Source organism: Triticum aestivum, chromosome 3B (genome assembly GCF_018294505.1).
Source record: "Triticum aestivum cultivar Chinese Spring chromosome 3B, IWGSC CS RefSeq v2.1, whole genome shotgun sequence".
NCBI lineage: Eukaryota > Viridiplantae > Streptophyta > Magnoliopsida > Poales > Poaceae > Triticum > Triticum aestivum.
The window spans coordinates 126,518,652-126,532,782 of record NC_057801.1 but is presented as its reverse complement, the minus strand read 5'-3'; positions in this window follow the sequence as shown (position 1 = coordinate 126,532,782).

Genomic DNA, 14,131 nt, shown 5'->3' with positions numbered 1-14,131 from the left:
ACGTCGGGGCGACATCACATAAAGGGCTTTAAAAGAAATGCCACAGTCGCACGTCGGGGCGACATCACAGAAAGGGCTTTAAAAGAAATGCCACAATCGGACGTCGGGGCGACATCACATAAAGGGCTTTAAAAGAAATGCCACAGTCGGACGTTGGGGCGACATCACATAAAGGGCTTTAAAAGAAATGCCACAGTCGGACGTCGGGGCGACATCGCAGAAAGGGCTTTTATTCACAAGTAAGTAATTATACTCATAATAAACATTTAATTCTTGAGAACAAATGGGTTAGTCCATTCACAGGAATAATCATTCAACCGGAATTAGCACTCATGCAAATCACCGGAGACTCTGCCATCAAAACTGACACTGTTAGGACAAGATAATACGAATTTGGACATGGAATAGATGATTTGGAGGGATATATGACTCTGCAGAGTTTGTACAAAATTTTTCCCACAGCCAACGGATTTCCGTAGTCACGAAGGACTAGTTCCATTTACGGTATTTCGGAAGAAAACACAGCTAACCAGTACACACCCATCCTACCTCTCGATGCTAGGAATCACCCTAGACATCGTCCAAGAAAAACTTTTGAGACGGGGAGATCACAATCTCGAATAGCATGGGATCAAATTTATATACGCGTGCTCTAAGGGGTGCCCCCCTCTCGGTCCCAACCGGAAACACCCATGCCCCCTGACCGGATGACTGGCTTTAATCCAGGGCCATGGAACCATCATCACGGCCTCTCCTTTTGGTGTGTACCAGAAAAGCGGTTTGCAACTTACTAAACCATATTCCTTGCGGAAAACATGTGGTAGTACAGGGAAGGAAATGAGAGGAACTGGACCGATACGGTTTGACACTGAAGTCACATAGTCTGGCATAAGACTGGCATGCTACAACACTGCCATCTTACCCATCCTCATGCCAACACATGGCCATTCATACTCACATCCATCCACTTATGGATCATCGAACTCACTTACCTCATTATCGCAAAAAAATAACGTTCATCGATATGCTTCTCAACATGCCATGAAACTAACTAAATGCAAAACATGCCAAGACACTCATCATATCAAAAGTTCAAACATGCTTGCCTGGTTCAGAGTAGTCGGAGCCTAGTTCGGTGAAGTTCGCGGCTCCGTCACCTCCTTCGGTATCTACGGTATAAAGAAAATATATGCGCTATCGTAAATACCAAGGAGTGCACAGAAAGTAAACCAAATATTTTTCAAATAAATCTGATAAAAAACTGGACAAAATTTTAAAGAGAACAGAAAAATAATCAATCAAAAATACTTTTCTGTTTAAAAGTTATAAGGGTTTTTGCCCAGGGACTCATCTGTAATGAAACAGAAGATTTCCAGGGGCTAGCTTATAAAAACAGAAAGCGCTTGGCAGAAACTACGCCAGCCCAAAGGAAAAACGTACTTTGCCCGAAGGCGCTTCCAGAAAACGTTTCAACAGAGAGAGCAGAGAGGCTGACGGTGGGGTCCCACGCGTCAGGTTTGAATTTCAAAGAAAAAAGGCAAACGGAGCTCGTCGGCGCCCGAGAGCCGCGGTGGTCGCCGGCGGCGATCCACGGCGAGGCAGGGGGATCGGAGGGTACCTCCGTGCTCAGGGCGCCATTCCGCGTCGGTTGGTGGTGGTGGTGGTCGCCGGCGAGTACCACATCGACGGCGAGCTTTGCTCCGGCGGACGGCGGCTCGGGTGGTCGAGGAACTCGTCGGAGAGGGCTGCAGAGGTCAAATTGACGAGGGGGTTAGGCTCCTGATAGCTAGAGAGAGTAACAGGCGGGGTTTGGGCGCCGGAGATGGCCTCACCGGAGCGAATCGTGGTGGAGGCCGAGGCGGATCGGGGCGGCCGGAGTTGGGGGAGGAGACCTCCTTGAGGTCCTCCTAGTGGCCTGGCGTGGCGTTGGTGAGGAGTGGTGATGCTGCGTGCACGAGGGTGAGCACGGGGGCCCTTTTTATAGGCGGCCCGAGGCGGTTGCCGTGAGCGGGGATCTCCGGCGAGTGATTACGGCGGTGCCTTGGATGAGCAGGGGGATTAGGGGCTTGGGCATCGCCGTTGAGGTCCACCGGTCCCATTTAGGCGCTAAACGGGCTGGGGTTTGGTGTTATGGGTGAGCTCGACGGAACGGGGGTGGCGCGGCCCGTCGGCGGCAGGGAGCACGTTCCGTGCTTGCCGGGCCACGGCGACAGTGTCACGGGTGTGCGCTGACATGGCAGGGACACGCGGAGAGCCAAGGGGCTTTGGGCGGCGCTGAACGGCGTTCTGCCGTGGTGTGCCTTCTGTCGGCCGCCACGGGAGGTCCCGACGCCTCAGAAGACGCCGGCGAGGGCGGGCCAGCGCGCCACCGACGCCAGGAAGGCTCCACGCACGCGTGTGAAGCTCCGGACAAGAGGGAGGGGCTACGAGGAACGTGCCAAGTGCACTATGAACGCGTGAGTGAAACTGACGAACGCAAGATGACACTGAAACTGAATTTTCTGAATTTTGAACAGCAACAGTGCATGCAAGGTGTTCGACAGAATGAATTCGGCCTCTGGGAATTTTTCCTTGAGCTGAAAATTGGTGGAGTGGCTTCTCATTGCTCAAATAGGTTGCCTGAATTTTGGTGGAATTTTTGGAGCAGTGTAGATATGAATTTCATCAAATTTGGCAAATCTGGTCCAAACTTGCAGAGACTGAATTTTGAAAAATTTGAAAAGAGGAGGAGTGGATCAAGATGGTTCTGAGTTGTGGGTACAAAGGACTAACCAGGAGAGTTGGTTTGAGGTCAAAACTCAAATGCAATAGGGTACTTGCTTTGAAAATCACTTAGTCTCAAAATAATTTTCAGAAATGATTTGAGAGGAAAAATAATTAGAATAAAATCCAAAACTTGTTTGGATTAGTTTGGACAGAGAACTTAGGTTGATCACAAGGTGTAGGGGAGGTTTTGGAGGGGTTTTACCACATGGGAACAATGCAAAGTCAAGGGTGGTTCCAAGATATGAAAATCCCCAAATTTTCATAGAGTTCCATTAAGGATTAAACTCCCAAAAATGAATTTGAGAGGGAACCAACAGAGAAGAAGTTTCAAAAGATCAAACACCAAAGTTTGAAAAAGATAAAATCCTTGCCAAAGCAAAGGAAGTTTTTAAGAGAAAGGTTTTTCTGAAAAAGAAAATTTAACAGGCCTCTTTTCAAAAACCACAAATTTTTTGATAAAAACCAAATTAAAATTTTGGAGTGTCACACCCACTCGGTAATGCATCATCATAATGAGCTCAATGTGACTAAGTAGTTAGTCACGGGATCATGCATTACGGAACGAGTAAAGTGACTTGTCGGTAACGAGATTGAATGAGGTATTGGGTTATCGACGATCGAATCTCGGGCAAGTAACGTACCGATTGACAAAGGGAATTGTATACGGGATTGATTGAATCCCCGACATCGTGGTTCATCTGATGAGATCATCGTGGAACATGTGGGAGCCAACATGGGTATCCAGATCCCGCTGTTGGTTATTGGCCAGAGAACGTCTCGGTCATGTCTGCATGGTTCCTGAACCCGTAGGGTCTACACACTTAAGGTTCGGTGACGCTAGAGTTGTTATGGGAAATAGTATGTGATTACCGAAGGTTGTTCGGAGTCCCGGATGAGATCCCGGACATGACGAGGAGTTTCGGAATGGTCCAGAGGTGAAGATCGATATATTGGACGAGGGGTATTGGAGTTCGGAAGTGTTCCGGGGTACCAGGCTAAGGCCAGCATGACCGAAAGGTGTTTCGGGGGGCCCGACAAGTGTTGCAGGGCCTCATGGGCCAAGGGGAGGGGGCAAACCAGCCCACTAAGGGGTTGTGCACCCCCACACCCTTTCCCATGTTGCTTGGGGAGGTGGGGCGCCTCCACCTGACTTGAGAGGCAAGCCTCCACCTGCTTGGCTTGGGGGGGCAAGTCTCCCTAGGGTTTCCCTAGGGAGATCCAATCTGCCCTGGCCGCCGCCCCCTAGGGGAAACCCTAGGGCGCCTCCACATCTTCCCTTCCCCCTATATATAGTGAGGAGGTGGGAGGGCAGCCGTAACCCTTCCCCTAGTGCAGCCCCTCCCTCCTCATACATCTCCTCCTCCTCTGTAGTGCTTGGAGAAGCCCTGCTAGAGAACCACGAGCTCCACCAACACCACGTCGTCGTGATGTCGGAGTTTTCCCTCAACTTCTCCTCTCCCCTTGGTGGATCAAGAAGGAGGATACGTCCCCGGGCTGTACGAGTGTTGAACGCGGAGGCGCCGTCTGTTAGGTGCTAGATCGGATCTTCCGCGATTTGAATCGCCGCAAGTATGACTCCATCATCCGCGTTCTTGTAACGCTTCCGCTTAGCGATCTTCAAAGGTATGAAGATGCTCATCATCTCCCTCTCTTGTTGCTAGAATCTCCATAGGTTGATCTTGGTGATGCGTAGAAAAATTTGAATTTCTTCTACGTTCCCCAACAGTCCCTTCCTCTAGAGCCAAACGCTCTTTCTGAGTCATTAGAGCATGGTACGTCGTCTTCACAGTGTAGTTGCCTGATTTCTCGAATGCCCAAGCAAAAGAATCATCACCTCCCCCTTGCCTAATAGGAATGTTTAGAATGGCTTCGGCATCTGGGGCAATGAAAGTCTTGTTAGAGAACGTAGTAATCTCAAAAAAATTCCTACGCACACGCAAGATCATGGTGATGCATAACAACAAGAGGGGAGAGTGTTGTCCGCGTACCCTCGTAGACCGAAAGCGGAAGCGTTAGCAGAACGCGGTTGATGTACTCGTACGTCTTCACGATCAGACCGATCTGTAATGCATCATCCCGCAACTAACTCATTAGTCACATTGCTTGCAAGGCTTATAGTGATGTGCATTACTGAGTGGGCCCAGAGATACCTCTCCGACAATCGGAGTGACAAATCCTAATCTCGAAATACGCCAACTCAACAAGTACCTTCGGAAATACCTGTAGAGCACCTTTATAATCACCCAGTTACGTTGTGACGTTTGGTAGCACACAAAGTGTTCCTCCGATAAACGGGAGTTGCATAATCTTATAGTCATAGGAATATGTATAAGTCATGAAGAAAGCAATAGCAACGTACTAAACGATCAAGTGCTAAGCTAACGGAATGGGTCAAGTCAATCACATCATTCTCCTAATGATGTGATCCCGTTAATCAAATGACAACTCATGTTTATGGTTAGGAAACATAACCATCTTTGATCAACAAGCTAGTCAAGTAGAGGCATACTAGTGACACTCTGTTTGTCTATGTATTCACACATGTATCATGTTTCCGGTTAATACAATTCTAGCATGAATAATAAACATTTATCATGATATAAGGAAATAAATAATAACTTTACTATTGCCTCTAGGGCATATTTCCTTCAGTCTCCCACTTGCACTAGAGTCAATAATCTAGCTCACATCGCCATGTGATTTAACACCAATAGTTCACATCTGTATGTGATTAACACCCATAGTTCACATCGTCATGTGACCAACACCCAAAGGGTTTACTAGAGTTAATAATCTAGTTCACATCGCTATGTGATTAATACCCAAAGAGTACCAAGGTGTGATCATGTTTTGCTTGTGAGAGAAGTTTAGTCAACGGGTCTGTCACATTTAGAGCCGTATGTATTTTGCAAATATTCTATGTGTTACAATGCTCTGCATGGAGCTACTCTAGCTAATTTGCTCCCACTTTCAATATGTATCCAGATTAAGACTTAGAGTCATCTGAATCGGTGTAAAAGCTTGCATCGACGTAACTCTTTACGACGAACTCTTTATCACCTCCATAACCGAGAAATATTTCCTTAGTCCTCACTAAGGATAATTTTGACTGTTGTCTATTGATCTACTCTTAGATCACTATTGTACCCCCTTGTCAAACTTATGACAAGGTACAAAATAGGACTGGTACACAACACAACATACTTTATAGAACATATGACTGAGGCATAGGGAATGACTTTTCATTCTATTTCTATTTTCTGCCATGATCGGGTTTTGAGTCTTACTCAACTTCACACCTTGTAATACAAGCAAGAACTCCTTCTTTGACTGATCTATTTTTGAACTCTTTCAAAATCTTGTCAAGGTATGTACTCATTGAAAAATCTTATCAAGCGTCTTGATCTATCTCTATAGATCTTGATGCTCAATGTGTAAGCAAATTCACAGAGGTCTTTCTTTGAAAAATAAATCCTTTCAAACACTCCTTTATACTCTCTAGAAAATTCTACATCATTTCCGATCAACAATATGTCATTCACATATACTTATCAGAAAGGCTGTAGTGCTCCCACTCACTTTCTTGTAAATACATGCCTTTCCAAAAGTCTGTATAAAACCATATGCTTTGATCAACTCATCAAAGCATATATTCCAACTCCGAGATGCTTGCAGCAGTCCATTGATCGATCGCTGGAGCCTGCACATTTTGTTAGCACCTTTAGGACTGACAAAACCTTCTGGTTGTATCATATACAACACTTCTTTAAGAAATATCCATTCACGGAATGCAGTTTTGACATCCATTTGCCAGATTTCATAAAATGTGGCAATTGCTAACATGATTCAGACAGACTTAAGCATCGTTACGAGTGAGAAAATCTCATCGTATTCAACATCTTGAACTTGTCGAAAACCTTTCGCAACAAGTCGAGCTTTGTAGATAGTAACACTACTATAAGTGTCCGTCTTCCTCTTGAAGATCCAATTATTTAACATGGCTTGCTGATCATCAAGCAAGTCAACCAAAGTCCATACTTTGTTCTCACACATGGATCCTATCTCAGATTTTATGGCCTGAAGCCATCTGGGCTCATCATTGCTTCCTCATAGTTTGTAGGTTCATCATGGTCTAGTAACATGACTTCCAGTTCCAGAATAGGATTACCATACTACTCTGGTGCGGACCGTACTCTGGAAGACCTACGAGGTTCTGCAGTAACTCAAATATTCTCCTTCACGATCACATCATAGAAACTTTTATTTTCTTGTTACGATGATTCTCCACTTCACTCTGAAATTCTTTGAACTTTTCAAATGTTTCAGACTTGTGTTTCATTAAGTAGATATACCCATATCTGCTCAAATCATCTGTGAAGGTCAGAAAATAACGATACTCGCCACGAGCATCAACACTCATTGGATTGCATACATCGGTATGTATTATTTACAATAAGTCAGTAGCTCGTTCCATTGTTCCGGAGAACGGAGTTTTAGTCATCTTGCCCATAAGGCACGATTCACAAGCATCAAATGATTCATAATCAAGTGATTCCGAAAATCCATCTTTATGGAGTTTTTTCATGTGCTTTACACCGATATGACCCAAACGGCAGTGCCATAAATATGTTGCACTATCATTATCAACTTTGCATCTTTTGGCATCAATATAATGAATATGTGTATTACCACGATCGAGATCCAACAAACTATTTTCATTGGGTGTATTACCATCGAAGGTTTTATTCATGTAAACAGAATAACAATTTATTCTCTGTCTTAGATGAATAATCGTATCGCAAGAAACATGATCTAATCATATTTATGCTCAACGCAAACACCAAATAACATTTACTTAGGTTCTACACAAATCTCTAAAGTATAGGGAGTGTACGATGATGATCATATCAATCTTGGAACCACTTCCAACACACATCGTCACTTCATCCTCAACTAGTCTCTGTTTATTCTGTAACTCCTATTTTGAGTTACTAATCTTAGCAACCGAACAAGTATCAAATACTTAGGGGCTACTATAAACACTAGTAAGGTACACATCAACAACATGTATATCAAATATACCCTTGTTCACTTTGCCATCATTCTTATCCACCAAATATTCAGGGTATTTCCGCTTCCAGTGACCATTTCCTTTGCAATAGACGCACTTAGTTTCAGGCTTTGGTCCAGCTTTGGGCTTCTTCACGGGAGTGACAACTTGCTTGCCATTCTACTTGAAGTTCCCTTTCTTTTCCTTTGCCCTTTTCTTGAAACTAGTGATCTAGTTTAATCATCAACACTTGATGCTTTTTATTGATTTCTACCTTCGTTGATTTCAGCATCACGAAGAGCTCACAAATCATTTTCGTCATCCCTTGCATACTATAGTTCATCATGAAGTTCTACTAACTTGGTGATGGTGACTAGAGAACTCTGTCAATCACTATCTTATCTGGAAGATTAACTCCCAATTGATTCAAGCAATTGTAGTACCCAGACAATCTGAGCACGTGCTCACTAGTTGAGCAATTCTCCTCCATATTTTAGCTATAGAACTTGTTGGAGACTCCATATCTCTCAACTCAGGTATTTGCTTGAAATATTAACTCCTAGAACATCTCATATGGTCCATGACGTTCAAAACGTCTTTGAAGTCCCGATTCTAAGCCGTTAAGCATGGTGCACTAAACTATCAAGTAGTCATCATATTGAGCTAGCCAAACATTCATAACGTCTGCATCTGCTCCTGCAATAGGTCTGTCACCTAGCGGTGCATCAAGGACATAATTCTTCTATGCAGCAATGAGGATAAACCTTAGATCACGGACCAAGTCTGCATCATTGCTACTATCATCATTCAACTTAGTTTTCTCTAGGAACATATAAAAACATAGGGAAGCAACAACGCGAGCTATTGATCAACAACATAATTTGCAAAATACTATCAGGACTAAGTTCATGATAAATTAAAGTTCAATTAATCATATTACTTAAGAACTCCTACTTAGGTAGACATCCCTCTAATCATCTAAGTGATCACGTGATCCAAATCAACTAAACCATGTCCGATCATCACGTGAGATGGAGTAGTTTTCAATGGTGAACATCACTATTTTGATCATATCTACTATATGATTCACGCTCAACCTTTCCGTCTTAGTGTTCCGAGGCCATATCTATATATGCTAGGCTCGTCAAGTTTAACCTGAGTATTCCGCATGTGCAACTGTTTTGCACCCATTGTATTTGAACGTAGAGCCTATCACACCCGATCATCACGTGGTGTCTCAGCACGAAGAACTTTCGCAACGGTGCATACTCAGGGAGAACACTTATACCTTGAAATTTAGTGAGAGATCATCTTATAATGCTACCGTCAATCAAAGCAAAATAAGATGCATAAAGGATAAACATCACATGCAATCAATATAAGTGATATGATATGGCCATCATCATCTTGTGCTGCTGATCACCATCTCCGAAGCACCATCATGATCACCATCATCACTGGCGCGACACCTTGATCTTCATCATAGCATCGTTGTCGTTTCGCCACACTACAAAAAAATACACTTTCGTGATGATACGTGTTTGTCACAGTAGGTCGCGTTTTTTGTCATGCATGTACATCCATGACAAATTTATGACAGAATCAAGATAGTCATACCTGTGCTGTCGTAGAAGTGTTCCATGACATTACCAAAATTATCATCACGGAAGTGTCCACTTCCATGATGATAAATCCCGCGTCACAGAAGTGCTTTCGTCAAGGGTGACCGACACGTGGCATCCACCGTAACTGAACGTTGTTAAGCTATCAAGTCGGATTTTGCATCCGATAACCCGTTAACAGCCACGACCAATGTCGATTTTCCACATGTAAAATTCTCATTGGCTGACGGATCAACACGTCAGCTTCGCATTGGCACATGTGTCACTCATCCAACGGTCTAGATGGGCCTATGATATGTTGACACGTGGACCGGCCCAAAAGTGGCCCATAAAGTTTAAATGGGCCGGCCCAACCGAAGGCCCATAAGATTTAGCGGACCATAATGGGCCGGCCTAGCTAATGGCCCACAAAATTTAGCGGACCATAATGGGCCGGCCCAGCTAAAGGCCCACAAAATTTTGCGGACCATAATGGGCCGGCGCAGCTAAAGGCCCACAAGATTCTGCAGACCATAATGGGCCGACCCAGCTAAAGTCCCAACATTCTCTGTCAAATCGACCCATCAACGGCCTCATCTAAACTTGTCATCAATGCGGCCCATGGTCACTTCTGGCCCATTAACAGTCCGCTAAGTAATTGGGCCGAATTACGGCCCGGTGTATTTCTGGCCTGTTACAGGTCCGGCTTCATTTGGGCCCATTTACAGGCCATCAAAACTTTCGGCCCATAAACAACCGTGAAGGATTTGGGTCATATTCGGCCATGTCTGTCATTCGGCCTGTTAGAGGCCCACTATAGATTTGGCCCACTTTCGGCCTGTTGTCATTTTCGGCCCATTAACATCGGACGTAAACCATGGGCCATATGTGGCCCAATGTCATATCGGGCCCATTAACGGCCCATATAAAAATGATGATAATCTAGCCCGACCGAAGTTCCGGCCTGTTAAAGGCCCGTGTATTAGGTCGGCGCATTTACGGCTCGTCCGAATTTCGGCCTGTCAAATATCCGCATCATAAATGGGCCACCATTTCGGCCTGCTAAGTCCAGTGGGTTATTTGGCACAATCAGGGCCCAATCTCACTTTCGGTCTATTAAAGGCCCATGTTTTTTATGGGCTCGGCATATTTACACCTGTAAACGGCTTACTTTTACCGAGGGCCCAAATTATGTTTAGGCCTGTTAAAGGCCCACTATGGGCACAGGCCTACCAGAAAAATTTGAAAGCTTATGCTAATATAAGCCCAAATATTTTTAGTGGGCTACATGCCAATTTTGGCCCATAATCGTTTTTAGCCCAATTGGAATGGGCCCGACGAATGTTGGCATGTTGGGCTCCTACGAAGCTTTCGTCCGAATACATTACTAAGATAAACCTACACTATACAAAAATAGCATCATAATTACTATAGCCTGTGGCAGCATCATAAATGTTGTATCACAACAAAATAAATTCCAATCATACAACAAAAGGCCTGTTGCCATAAAGTTTACAGTCCTTCCAGATAAAAGCACCACCAGATGTATAGAAGCACAGATCATTTGACCTGAGTGCTAATGTTTCAGGCTGTAGAATCTGATGGAGCAGCACGATCTCCACCTTTTTTCCGCCATTGCTCTTCAACAACGAAGCGAATGTCTGATAGCCTGGTTTCAAAACCATTCATATCTTGACGGCATTTCTCAACCACTATTCTTGTTTCCGAAACAACGTCCATTAGGGATTGGACTTGTGTCTGGAGCACAGATATATCACTCTGTCTAGCAGGAAGATTTTGTTCAGTAGGCGATTTGGACGAGGTTACCTTGACAACCAACCCAGAATTACGCAGGAAGGTGCTTTTTGCACTGTTAGTGGAGAGATACTGACGCACTGCAGCAAGAGGTGACATTGTGCATGTAGTAGCCTCGTCACCAGGTGGTTGTGGCTGTTCAATCATTTGTTCCATAGCTTCCTAAAAGTTTGAACTTGTAGATTAGTGTACCAGTGAGTTACTAATGAGATAAAAACAAGTAAAGTAGGTTAAACGTTTATACATAACTTATTTTGGTGAACTACTGTAATACATTAGCATGTATTGTAGTGCCAACTACATAATAAAATCACTTTCGGAACATATGTCCATGTAGCATGCCTACTGTATTGTCTATTTCCTCACATTCATTGACATCTAAGGATAAAGAGACATGGTTTAAAGTAGGATGAACATAGTATGACATCATTCATATCATGGGCAAACAGATATAAAACAAACAGGCTATTTTATCATTGTGTGCGCACGTGAACATAACAACTAGATTGCAGATCAAGACCAAAAGAATATCCTTCATCTCTTTTAAACCATGTAAGGTGAAATGATACGTTAAGACAACTGTGTATAAAAGTGAACAGAGTAACTGACATTGGCTGCAAACCAAGTAGTTAAATGAACACATCATAGTACCAATCAGTTCAAGGCAGGAGGAGTAAGGACTTACAACAGCGGCTTGAACTGGTGTGCTCATGCCCTTCATCTTGCTGGTGTGGAAATCCTTGAAGATTTGCACTACATTCGGTTCATGTTCTTTTTGGTCCGCACAGGCTTTCCGCTGTATTTGGAACAAGTCAATATAGATACGATAATATGGCACACAAAAAAGAAGGAAGTAGCAGCTATTTACAAGAGCCTCGCAGTGTGCAATATAGCTACGAGATCCTGTTGTCTGTTGGAATTTCACTTTAGAACGGTTGGTTTTGTTCTTCAAACAGTTAGCCTAGAAGAAGATACACTTGTAAGGCACATACATAAATACAAGTTCAATATGTGGTCTGATCAAATACATATAGCCTACCTGATACTTTGGATCAGACCAATGTTTAACGAGGGTTGTCCAGTCTTCATCTGTAATATATTCCACTGGAGATGTTTGGGCGATTTCATTGTTAGCCTTGCCTTCAAAGTGAGATTTTCTAAGGTGGTACCGATACTGTCACAGAGCACACTGAAAAACATGAGTGCATGCTTGTTTAGTTGCATCATCTTTCGGATCCAACTTGAACCTCATCTGTTGAAAAAAGAATGTGAGTCTTATTAGGAGGAAGCTAGAAAGTATGGGACAGAGCAAGACAATATTACTAATTGCGATGAATAACATTACTTATAGATAAATGGTCAAGGAAGGTGTTAAACTGGGTATTGTCTTTCTCATTCCTGTACTGGATCCACGTTGGGAGGATACGCGCATGACACCTAACGACAACAGCTGCCTCTGATACTAACTTGGCTGACTCTGTAGCATCACGTGGCCTTTTAAAACCTGCCTCAAAATGGATCTCCATTTTTCCTCCTTTAGATTTTGTTAATCTGTCAAGCATTATCCCTGATGTCTGTTTCCGCTTGCGCCGTGGTGCTAGTTCAACAACGGATATGGAAAGTGTTAGTGTACATCAAACTGTGAGAGTACATATAAAGGAGCATGCAACTACAACTTGACTCGGTCAGGTACCGTCTTGGTGTTGATGCTCATGAGGTTCATCTGATCTTGCCAAGTCCTGTTGTGTCAACAGTGCTTCGGAAGTAGTGTTAGGTGTGAAGGCAGCTTGGGAACTGGCCAGTTCTGGAGCAAACAAACGAGGAACTGGTTGAGATGTTGGTACAGTTGAAGCGGATGCTGCAGCTGGTGGAGCAAGTGATACTGTGTTTGTAGATTTAGCCGGTGGACTTGGACCTTCTACTGCACTATAAGTACCAGCAGAATCTCGACGACAGAGCCTTTTCCGTTTCACCCGACGAGTAACAGCACTCCCTACTATATTATTTTCCTTGCTCTTTTTGACTTTGCCATGTCAAGCTGTACCCACAACACAAAAGAATAAAACCACTCTTCAAAACTCATTGATGCATGATACAGACAAGCAATACTTTGATGTAAGACAACCGTATGAGGATGGAATATGTAAGAAAAACAGGACGGCATGACATATTCACAGCTACGATGTGCAAACTAAGCAGAAGGATTTTCAAGAAAATAGAAGTAATGCAAGCTAGACACCATATGAAAGATGCAACCAATATTACTCTGCCAAGTTAAAAGTGTCTTGTCATAAGTGGCAATTCGAAAAATTAGAAGCAGTACAACATAGAAATCAATGCAAGATGCAACCACTATCAAACTGCCATGTTAAAAGTGTCCAATCATGAGTTACTGATGCGGGATACACAACAACAGTACTTTGATGTAAGAACATGGTATGATAGATAGATGCAGTGTATTCTAGACACAGAAAGCCATGTCATATGCACATGTATAACGTATAAACTCAGCAGGTGCAATTTAATCAAAATATAAGAAATACAGGCTAGACAACATATGCAACATGAAACCAATTATCACACTGTCAACTTAGAGCAAGCACCTGCGATGGTGGAGTGCGGGAGATGAACTCATCATGTAGACTTGGGACTTCAACTTCATTAGCAGTAGCAGTGGCAAATCTAGAGAGTCTCTGTTTGCGTCGGTGCGGACCACCAACATCCCCTAACTTACTCTTTTCCTTCCTATTTTCTGATATTGCCTTATGAAGTCAAAACCACAAGAAGATGAATAAAATTAACTCTGCATAACTGGTTGATGCATGATACAGACGAACACTACTTTGATGTAAGGCAAGCGCAGGAGGATGGAATATATACAAAAAAAGACAGTGTTTCA